The sequence below is a fragment of the Formica exsecta genome, unplaced genomic scaffold (assembly GCF_003651465.1).
Source record: "Formica exsecta isolate Colony F162 unplaced genomic scaffold, ASM365146v1 scaffold149, whole genome shotgun sequence".
In the NCBI taxonomy this organism is placed as follows: domain Eukaryota; kingdom Metazoa; phylum Arthropoda; class Insecta; order Hymenoptera; family Formicidae; genus Formica; species Formica exsecta.
In genome coordinates this window covers 1,302,234-1,314,440 of record NW_021848818.1, presented here as the reverse complement: position 1 = coordinate 1,314,440, position 12,207 = coordinate 1,302,234, and the positions used below count along the sequence as shown (strand labels likewise).

Here is a 12,207-nt window from a genome sequence, read left to right as displayed (position 1 = left end):
AGGTGCAGAGGAACGGCAGATAATATAAATCACTTCGAATCAATTAGACACGAGGGCCGATGATCTCTTCGCGGTGCCGCGCCGCCAGCTGCACCTGTGAGCCCTTCGTCTCGGGTCGCCCGGACGGTTCGGCCAATTATCAGCATTCCGGGGCATTATCCTCGGAGCGGGACTTACGCCGTAATTTAATTGCGCGAGTAGTCTCCTCTTCTTCTTTCTCCACCTCTCTCGCGGCCTTCTTCGGCTCTCTTTTTCGCAATGTTCTCTTCTCTGTCTCGTTCATTATTCTTCATTATTCTAGGCGAAAGAATAACTCAGACGACAACAGAACAAATAGCGAGTAATTTCACTTCCGGAAATCGGAAAATATCTTTTCGTCGTTTTTCTAGAACATATAATCGTCTCAATTCGCTCGTGCCATATTGATTCCGTGAATACTTGAAGGTAATACAGCACGAATAACGTAATATAGACATATATAGCTCAGATGTATGACTTGGAAAGACTTGTTGAAAAAAAGATATTGATAGGCAATGATATCATAGGTATAATAGTTTTATGCGTCATGTAATATCAAATTAAATTATACGCCAGTGGATTAATATCGATATAGACATTTGAAATATACGAATGTTTCACTCTCGATTTACGTCACGTAATTGAGGTAGCGATACGTGAATACTGTCTCTAGAATCTTGCTCTCGAGAAAGTATGTATCGAGAAAGAGCGCTCGCAATGGCTGGAATACACTTTTCAATTTTCTGAATTGCTCGTATGGCTAATAATATCGAACATAATTTCGACTTCTTTAACGGAGGGTTGAGTCATGGCCCGTTTACGGATAAAAGAAAATTATACCGCCTATCTCGCGCAGATTACTCACATTGCATCAGCGTCGCCGACTGACATATGCATAAATATACATGGTGCATCGGCGACATTCTTTCAATATTGCTGTATACTGATGAAAGAGGAATATTGCAAATAACGTTCCACTTGCCGCGAACGTATACACACGTCGAAATGATCGTGATCCACTTGCTTGTCAATTATGTAACCTCGTGAATTATGCGAAATATCCTTGGTACTGTGTAAATGTCGCACGTATGTTTTTATTCACTATGTGAGGGATTTCAGTGTGACGCAATCTTAATACTGACGAATCTTAAGAGACCGATTATGCTAGCTAAACCAATATTACCGAATCGAATAACACCTTATTCAATTTTTATCAAGTTTTTGCATTTGATTTTCTCTCACGAGTATAATTTCTTTCGATAATCTCCTCCCATCATGCATCGCAATTTTTTGCAAAGAGAAATCCACAAAAGCTAATCATAATTTACATTACAAATACATCGTCAATTTTATAATAAAATTTTCAGTGTAAAAAAATAAATAAATAATATAAAACTTTTTAATATTAAAAAAAAAAAACAAGTTCATAGTTTTCAGAAAGAAATCATTAATATTGACATCCTCTGTAACGTTACATTAACGCTACCGATATCCGATATATATTTGTGGAAATATGTAAGAGCGTGCAAATGTGCAATTGCATTACACAGTCGTGCAAGTCTCGTAGAGGTTTAACAAATCCCTCGTAAATCTCGCGGTGATTAATCGATCGGTCGGATCATGCAAGCGCGCAATTTGCGGCGATGCGTCGGACCGCCATTGTAAGAATTATGTCGCCGTTGTGCCCGATCGACGCACGTAGATGCTATCGATCGTTCGTTCTCAACCGAGTGATTTGTTTAGCCGCGAGACGATCTATCGGGTCGGATGCACCGATTCATGCGCGGTAGAGATCTCGTTTGGTATCAATCCTCGTTCATTCTCGCCGATTCGTCTTTTCGATATTGCAATTTGTTCTTAACACATTTACCGCAATTTCCAATGTATTATTTTTTTACATTATATATATTTTTTCCCAGATAAAATAATTTATACATATAATGTACCTAATAAAATATCTTAAAAACCTGTTGATAAAATTATAAAAATAATTGAAATGTTTGACGAATAACTATACTTTGTAATTGCACATTTATGAAGTGTTATAATTGATAAAGAAAATATAGGAGATATTTTAGAAATTAATAGTTATCATATTTGATTGTATCTAGTCAGACAAATAATTAATTTAAAGAATATTAATATTATTCTTATTATTTATATAATATTTTCCTAGAGTAATCTACATGTATTTCTTACTCATGCGCACATCATTTTCGTACGTACCGCGTGATAAAAATATGATGTACCCGAGGGCATAGAAAAAGAGGAAAAAAAGGGAGAAGAGAAGGAAATAACATTAGACGAAGTAGGCGAACACGAGAAAGGAAAGAGCAGACGACATTGAAGCAGGTTAAAGCGAAGAGAGCAGCGCGAACGACGATAAATCTCGATGGGCATCCGTAAATAAAGTGGAGATTCAATGAGAGAGGAAGATAGCGCGTTTAGGGCCGCGGGGCGAGTGCATCCGCGACGAGGGGATCGGAGGGGGGGGGGGGGGGGGGAAGAAAACCTTTCCAATAAATACCGCGCGAGGAACGGACGCATGAATACCGGCAAAAATCGCGGAATGACCAATTGCGGCGGGAGCTCCTCCGGCGCGCTCGCCTTTTCCTCGCGCGGATTCCAGGACATTTTTGAGCGCTGCCGCACCGTATTACCGCTGGATTCTGCGTTCTTGCAGGAATTTCTCTATATCCTTTCTTCTCTCTCTTTCTCGCCGTTCTCGCTAAGCGTCCGAGTTCTAAGCTGCGTTTCGAGATGCACCAAGCGCGCCTCGTCGTCGTACGATGAGATACCGTGGCAATTACCGAAGAGATCGAAGGTGAGTCGAAGGAAACGATCTGCTCGATCGTACTGTCGTTTTGTTTACCCTTTTTTTGTGTACCCTTTATCGCGTATTGAGAGTGAAATTCTCCAAATTAGACGCTCTCCACATTTTCTTAAAATTATCCTATTAATATTATGCATTGATTAGACGAAGCAATTGATCGTCAATGAATATTTTAATGAAAACAATGCAAAATTGTTAAAGGACTCCCCTTTCTCATTTTAATTAAAATTATTGCAAGATATGCAAAATATCGTTAAAATTGAGATGAGATGTTTTATAAAGCATAATAAATATGCAAGCACATTAGAAATGTCACATGACTAGATGTGATTTGAATATAATGCACACGAGAGAGTACGCGAGGAAAAGAAGAGCATTTACTCGCCCGTTGTCCAGTCTGTAAAACCCGCGAACGAATGCACCAAAGTTTGACAAAAACCCATAAGATACGGTGAAAGAAAGACAAAATAAAGACGACAATCGCGCCGGTAAGTCCTTCCTCTCCTTTCGGTTTCTCCCATTCTTCTCTCGACGCCGTGGAATCGACGAAGCATTCAAATGTCAGGCCGACAAGATCTAACGGAGTAACAGATCTGTCCTGGTCCTTTTTTTCGTTAGCCTGTCCTATGCTATCTCCCCCTTCTCTTCCTCCTCCTCCCACACCCTCCCGCGCCCAACGACGGAAGAGTTAAACGTACGGTAGTCGAAATACAATAAACGCACGAGACACTAAACTGTTTGCTGTTGTCAATCCTTTGTGAAGAGAAAACCAGTCCGAGTATCCTTGCAATGCAGTGAACCTATTACTTTTTCAGGTACAGTTCTTACAAAGAGTAACCGCACAAAAGCTTGGTTAAAGTTATACATATATATAAAACTAATATACATCGATAATAACTAACAAAATAAAAGATTTAATTGAATAAATGTAACTCACGTGATATCTCTATCGTTACTTTTTTAAATATCAATTAAACCACTCTCTTTTGTATGATATCTCTGATTAATTGTATGCGGATGCACGTGGTTGCACTTCGCGTATTCTGTTCCATTTATAGATTTCATTCGTCGAGAGTCAAGCACGGTTCATGTTCACGGTTAACATCGGAGCTAATAGTGTTAATAAAATGACACGGGCTTTCGTCTTCTCGCCAAGCAAAACGAGAAATATTCCTCTTTTCTCTCTCTCTCTCTCTTTCTCTTTCTCTTCCTTTTTATGCGTTTATTTCTCGCGGGATACCGCGATACGGGATACTCGCCTGTGTCGGGACCGGTCGTCTTTAGTCACGGATAATTTCCTTCCTACCGGTTTTTACGACCTCTAGAAAAGCGAGAAAAATCGGGCTTTTCCTTCGCCTTCGTACTTCGACACGCTTCCACCATGATCGACGCTCATGGTTGCCATTGTTGCTGCTGTCGTGAGGGTGCCACCGCCTCATAAATATTTCATATGAATCCGAGTTCACTCCGGACCCATCGTCCGGTTCGCCAATAGTATTTTGCGCATATCTGTGGCAATATTGTGCGAGAGCCGAAGGCGAGGAAACCCCCCATAGCGGTCTCCATAGTGGTCCTGACAAGTAGCACCGCAGGCGATAATTATGGTTACTGCGAATAAAATGCTCTCGATGGACGCAGCTTGCAGTCACGATTGCGTTTGCTTCATTAACCTTCTTTGCGACAAGCAAGCGAAAGGTCAATGTACCATCACACATCATGAACGTGATTTATTTTTAAATTTTAATTATCGCTAAATTTACATTTTAGGTAAAAATAAAATGATGACGAAAATATTTGATATTTGACAACCTATTTTTTGCAATTATTTAAAAATTAATATTAATTTTAAAAGTAAAAATAAATTATTTTTTCGAAATCGTCCTACGTTCATCTAAATTTAAATGTATCTAGTTTGAATAAAAAATCCTTTATGTGATCGAAATGTATTTTAAAGTCAAAATATCTTTGATTATTTGCTCATAGATTTAAATAAAGATGTTTGCTAATCTTTATCAAATATAATTATAAACTCACCGCGTTTTCAACATTTCCCTCGCGCAAATAAATTTCTCCAATCCTGCATGCACTTGAACTTTTCATGACAATGATTCTCGTACAGATCCACGAGAATGGACGCGAAACCGACTGACGAAGCTCGAACGACGCGGAGGACAAACATCTTTTAAAGGCCTTTTAGTAGGTGCTTGACACGTATGCGTGACGTTATTTAATTCCCGTACGTGCGAGAAAGACGAGAAATGGCAGAGGCGCGAAAGCGGGCAAGCCGGGAACGCTATACGGAGCGCATTAGTTAGCGCCGCATTCGCGAGGCGACGAAACACTTAGCGCCATGCCGCTAAATCCGTTTCAGTCCCTCTGATTATCGCTACTTCGCGTTCGCGCAAATTTCAGCGCACGGTCTTAATCCGTTTAAGGGACGAGTCAAGGCCGCAGGCCTCGCCGGATAATATTCCCGCAGGCATTTCGATTAATGTATGGAAATTCCAATAAAACGTATAAAATATTAGTTAGAAAAATTAGTCTCCATTATTTTAATTCAATAAAAATCAATATTTTTATAATATTTAAAAGAACATTTGTATATTTCTCGTTGTAGAACTTTCCAATTTTGAAATTCCCAAAGATATTTGAAATTTTACATCCTTGTCCATTTTTCATGCTCTGTGCATTTCTGTGTTTTATAAGTCATCCAAGGATCGTAAAATAGGATGAACCGAAGATTTTACGAGCGATATTAGCGGGATCGTCGGCGCCCTCACTGCCAAATAATTAGTACCCGATTTAGTGGAGATTCCATTAAACTTGCCGCCCTGTCCTATTAGGGATAAAACCCAGGCAACCCCGCGAGGAAGATTCGGGAAGCGCGGGCGTACCTGTCGGACCACCTTCATGGAGGAGCTGCGGTAACACATTTTATTACGCGTAAACTGTCCTTTTTATTTTCATCAGGTATACCAGCGCATCGAAGGATCCTCCCATATCTTCCTACTCTTTCCTTCCCTTCTCTCCGTTCTCTCAGTAATCTAGTATATATTTCTCAATTTACAGCACCACTCTTTTGACGCGATGAAAGTTAGTTATCATATAGAAAAGTTATTGCTAGTGTATGTATTTATAAAAATGAAATATATTTTTTATACTAGTAACGAAAATAAGAAATAAAAAAATGTATAAAATTATATTTTAGTTAAGCGTTTTTCATTGCTGCATTCATCATTCGCCAACTGCATCTTGAAAGAAATTTCAATTTGCAGAAATATAAATGATTTCGCGATCGTTCTCGCGGAAGAAAAGCATCGCGAGTGAACGGGCAAAGGCACGGACTTGGCTTTATTAATGCTCCAAGGTGAGCATCCTCGTTAAAGAGTTGGGAAACGGCAAAGAAAAAGAGACGTCTCCATGAGGTAATCCCAAGGTAGCAGAGAGCGTTCAAACGCAGTAAAACAAAGTCGTCGCGAGAGCGAGGCAATCAATCCAATTGCTACCGATAAATCGTGCATCGCGACACTTCAACGTCAAACTTCCACTACTTGAGAAAGTTCTTCAGGATTCAAAAAAGCACACATGGTATGTTCCAACCATTAGCCTCAAGCTTCTTCTCAATGAAAAAATAAAATCATTACATTGATTCTATGGATATCCTCCCTTTCCCTCCCCTCAACGCTCATACCGTTTTAAAGAAAAGAAGTGGAGAAAGAGAGAGCAATTTGTTGATTCGAGAAGGCGACCACTTAGGCGATTGTTTTCTTCGTCACTCCGTGGACTCCGTGGAATCTCGGAATGAATGAAGAAAACCACTCTCTTAATTTGGTCGAAGCCCATCGATTCGACGATCGTACCTTACGAGAAGAGCCGGATCTCTGCGCGGAGCAGCACCACAATAAATTTCTGCCTCCTCCGCTTCTCCCTTTACCCCCAGAGGTAGCTCTTTCCACGGGTTTTTGACGCCCGTGTTCGTCTTATCGCGACACGCGGCACCCCTCAATTAAGAGGTGCTGCTCGTCCACGAATGTTATACCAGGCTCCGTGGGCCCCCGGGATCCCCGCAGGACCACACAGCGGGAGCTACCTGCCGGGTCTAACCTATCGGCCGCATCGCGCCCATAAAAATTAAACGTCGCCAGATAAATAAACGTCAATCGGGAATTAAGATAGGCGCCGCCGGTAGCATGCGATCCTCATGCGCTTTTTCCCTCTCTCTATCCGCTCTCCACGATCAGGCATCCGTTAGGAATTTTTCCCCAGAGCCGCATCCGGGAGTGGACCATAGATAAGCGACATCGACTTCTGATGTATCGCCAGTCGAATTTTCGGCTTGGGAAAAAGAAGCCTGTTGATACATCTCTCCGTGAGTAATGGAAAATTATCGAATAATCTCGAGTATATAACCGGACAATTCCATCCTTTGGGAAAACTATTTTCAAATAAAATATCTTTTTCTTTTGTTGCATTGAAACAACTTTTTTCAAAGAATACTTATTCAAAAATTGCCACAAGTCCTTGCTTATACAATACATACGAAAAATGTTGTTATAGTGCTATGTTATTGCTTTCTCAATATTGGCATTTTTTTAAACGTTTCTGCTATTTATAATAAAATATTATTTTATTGTTACTGTTTTATTACTTTAACCTGTTTTTCCCAACAAAGAACAACCAGCTGAGAATGGTCAGAGTTTTCATTACCTTCGTTACCTCTGTCTCTGTTCTCATTTCTGTTGAAAGAGAAAAGACATTTGCTTTCACATTTCTCATGAAACTATTTTTTCTAAACTCTCCCGAAGAGAAATTACATTGGTGACAGGTCGAACAGCAGGATTCGGTAGCTAGACTCCACGTGTTCTTTGAAATCTTTCTACTCAAGACGGGTGGCCCTGAAAGTCGTTATTTCTCCCGCCTAGATTTCTAACGGCGATCTGTCTTTAGCTTGTAACAGATAATAGTCTCGACGTGTATCAATGGATCCTATTCACCATATCCCACAAATTCTGCACTTGTAACAAACGAGCTGTTACGAGCTGAGAATTAAAAGCGACAGTTTGATAATTAATTTTTCCTTCGATATAATTTCTGTACGCAATTTCGAATTCACACATTTAAAATATATACGATATATGTACATATACTCTAATAATTTAAATATTATGTTAATATATTCAATTCTTGGCTAAAAAATCAAATGCAAACAAGAAAGCATAACAAATTAATAATAATGTTTTTCTAATAACAGTAGTTAGTACTAACAATATAAAATAACAAAATGTTATTCTTTAATAATGACAATTCAATAAAAGTACAATCATCCCAAAATATGAAAGTAGGAACATATATAAGGACGTTATGGGACGATCCAATGAAAACGGTAACGCTTATACGCAGATAAATGACGATGGCGAGAATTGTCATCTGGAACGACTGGTTAACACATCGCGTCCCTGTCATCGATCCACGTCGTCCAATAATGCATCCAATAGACGAGATTTATATACCTGCGGTCCAGCCTTTTACCGATAGATTCACTATTTAAAATATAAATTTTTGGCTCCATTGAATGCTTTACTACACAAAACGGTTCTCGCTAGGCAAACTAATTTATCATATGCTTTATATTGTTAATATTAATCTTATTATTTATTACTTATCTATATCTGAATATATTTATTTACATTACATATATATGAATATTAATATTTCTCTCTTATTATGTATTTATACAGTGATTCTAATTGTGTCTCATTACCATTAATCGTGCGCGGACCATTAATCATTCGATGCGAAAAATATTTGTAGCTCTATCTGACAACCGCTGTGAAATAATAATTCATCAGATACGAAGGTGAATACATTCGTACTCGATAAAAACTCACCGTTGAAACAAGGGCTACAAATTATTTACAACGCGGCGCGGATATCGTCACAAACTTTACGATTACCCGATGAAGCGTATAATCTGACTTTGTCGTTTTTATGGTGCGGTACTGTCTTTATGGGGTAAGGCAAGTGTTGTTAAGTGTCAGGTGGAACGCAAATTAGATCCTCACCTGCCCGTTGCATAAGTTTCGACGCCATGAACCAACCTGATAGCAATGTTTTTGATCAAAACAGAAAAACTAAAGGCATGTTTTTTTTATTACGTTAAAGAAAGAGAAAGATGCCAAATATATATTCCCGGACAGACATTACAGATCTTTTTTTAATATCCTTTATTCATAAAAGAATAAATAATTATAATTAAATTATCTATCTCTAAATATTAGAAAATTATTAGTAATAATAATAAATAATAAATATAATTATTAATNNCTAATTATTAAGGAAATAATAATTAATAATAATAAACAATTGTAAAAAAATTATTATAAAATTGCATCATCACAAAAGAATCTATATAAAATAATTCAATACATTAGTACGAGATCAAAGATTTGCTAAGAAAATAGGATGCATGAAAGTATTTTTAATTATTTATAGATCAACATTTCTTTTATTAATCGCTAGATGTGTATAAAATTTCAAAAATGTCATAATATAGCGCTTAATTAAATGATTCGTAATATCGCTCATATATTGTTTATATGTCACATATAGTGTCACTTCCAATTGATTCCCGAGATTTAATCAACGCCCAAGCAGCTTTCTGCTCTTGCATCTCGCGCGTATTACGTGCTACGTTAATTAGAATTCAATTAAAGTGCCGACACGCTCAGGATCAAGTATTACGCGTCGTTAATCTTAGATATTACAACGCGTTCAAGGATCGCGTCGATCTTATTTCGATCGAAGACACGCTGAGCATGTCAGCGAGATTCGTTTAAGCGCAATTTGTATTCGATTATTCCATCAGCTTATCTCGGCGATACCGAACTGATCGTAAAACGCGGTATTATGGAATTTATCTCGCAAGAAGTATCGTAATTAAAATATCGAACAATCACTATCCAACATTCAATACGACAACACAGCCATACAGCCATAGAGATATTCATCAAATATTCAGATATTTATTCGATATCTTATATCCGTAATATCTAGATGTTTCATATTTTTTAATATTGCTTTTTTCTGTCCTATGAGAATTTTTTCATGGCAGTTGCTTTATATGAATCATACAACATCGAATATTATTATATTTGTGATAAAAAAATTAAAAAAAAAATTATAACGTTATATAATGTACTTCTTTTTCCACTCAATAACTTTTTCCTATAAAACATGCTGTGATATGATAGCAAATAACGACAATGTCCAAAAGTCTGAATATTGCGGAATAATTTGATATATTGAATATTTGAGATATTTAAAAATAGATATGAAAGCACGGAGTGTGTGACGCTAATTCGCTTAATTAAACTATCGTTTTATTTGGGCCAATGGACGCGCTGTCTTGTTAATAATATACTATCTCCCGCATCTCACGAAGAGAGCGAATGCCGATCGTCAGGCATCCTCGGCGGTGTCGTGCTTAATTCGATCATCGATCGTCGGGCGTGGATTCCACGCGCGTTCGCGTTTAACATCTTACCTGAGAGGCCCCCGACGATCCCGCATCGAATCACGATCGATGGGATTGACGGCGATCTCTAGATCGCGAGAGCGCGGATAAAGGGGAAAGCGCGGGGGACGAGATCGAAAGACGACCGGTCGCGACCCGTCCGTGGCAGTGAGGCTTTAATTAAGGCAACATATAGCCACTAATATCCGACGGACAGTGTCAATCTGTCAAGCTACCATAAGACACCGATCTGATAGCGGGTCCTAGAGACCAGCACAGTCTATTGGACATGCTGTCTTCGATTTGGTTGTCGTGGCCAATCATCCGGAATTAATATATCGGACGGCTAGCTGTGCGAGCGAGCGAGCGAGCGAGCCACGCGGACAGCTTCACTTTTCGTCAAGTGTTCCAAGTTCAGGTTTACCTCATGGAGGAGGAGGAAAGAGAAAAGAAAAAAGTATTTGATTATGTATGAGAGTCAATCGATGGTCGTGATCGAGATGAAATTCGTTCATGCTTGTTTACCGATTCCCGCGACTCAATAAATGCATATTTGTTTATGCAAAACCGACAAAAAGGATATTCGTAAAAATACATTATAGTCTCGTGATAAAATTAGAAACGGAAATTAGCATCTCATTAGCGTCTTGCGCTAAATTTAAAAAATAGGCTTCTCGGACAAAAATAATAATAATAATAATGTATGCAGCTTTATTTCTCTGTGTGAAAAATGTTGCCATATTTTTATAAAAAAGCGTTTTAAAAAAACAATAAATTGAGAATATATATAAAAGTTTTAATTAATTCTTTACGAGTAATTAAAAGAAGATTGAATAAAATTATTTTATATTTCATGCAATAGTCAGATCAATCAAAGAAAAAAATAATGACATCTCTATAAATGGAAAACTTTATATAAATATATTTCTTCGTTAATTGTATATTTTATTTGTCAAGAACATCCTTTGAAAATATTGGGAGCTCACAAAATACATCACAGAATACTATCAAGATCACACGAATTATCACAAATAGCTTTGGTCAAAGTAAATTTTTCTCTTTATTATAGTACGCTAAGCATCTTTATTTTTGATGTAAATCGCTGACGACGAAACAAGCAAGTCATCAAGAATCAATTTGTTAACGGATGATAATGACATGAACACGGGTAAAGACATGAATGATCTATAATTGACATAGTTCCTTGGACTTTTATTTCCCAACATTCCCATCAGTACCATCGTTGGTAATGGCGATTATCATTATTATCATTATTATCATATTACTACACGCTGCTATTTGCTGTGACACCTTACAGTTTGATTTCATAGTTGTATACGTGTCGAAACGGTCCCAACATTAAAGACAGTAGTCATTATCTCTCTTTCCTAGCCACCAAAACTCTACATCTAAGAGATCTCCCATTAAGGTTAATTTAAAAATAATTACCACCTATTCACGCGCGCACGTCTGTAATGTATCCGGATGTAAGAATCAACGCAGAATAAACGTTACCGTTAGTAAAAAATATATATGTAAATGTTATATATCTTTTTTTTAATATTTTTCCCTCTTTTTCTTTCAATATTTTTATAACTTTTCTGTCATATATATCATTTTCGAAGAAACTAGATGTGAATATAATTGAAATATAAGTGAAAAATACAATATAAGAACCATAATGTTTAATAATATGCTATCTTTTTTTTTATCGAGTAATCGTCGATTATCCGTAATAATAACACGAAAATATCAAAGCTATTATGTGCATCGTGTTTTACGATCGTTAATACACTCGAATCGGTATAGAGTGGTCAACGTCAGGCTCCACACGCGGAAAGGT

General features: G+C 37.7%; 1 protein-coding gene across 1 annotated transcript in view; it reads right to left on the bottom strand.

Moving 5' to 3' along the window:
* The window catches only part of LOC115246364 (protein Wnt-6-like), a 36,255-nt gene that overhangs the window by 8,428 nt on the left and 15,620 nt on the right, over positions 1-12,207 (bottom strand). The gene's annotated exons all lie outside the window — the stretch shown is intronic.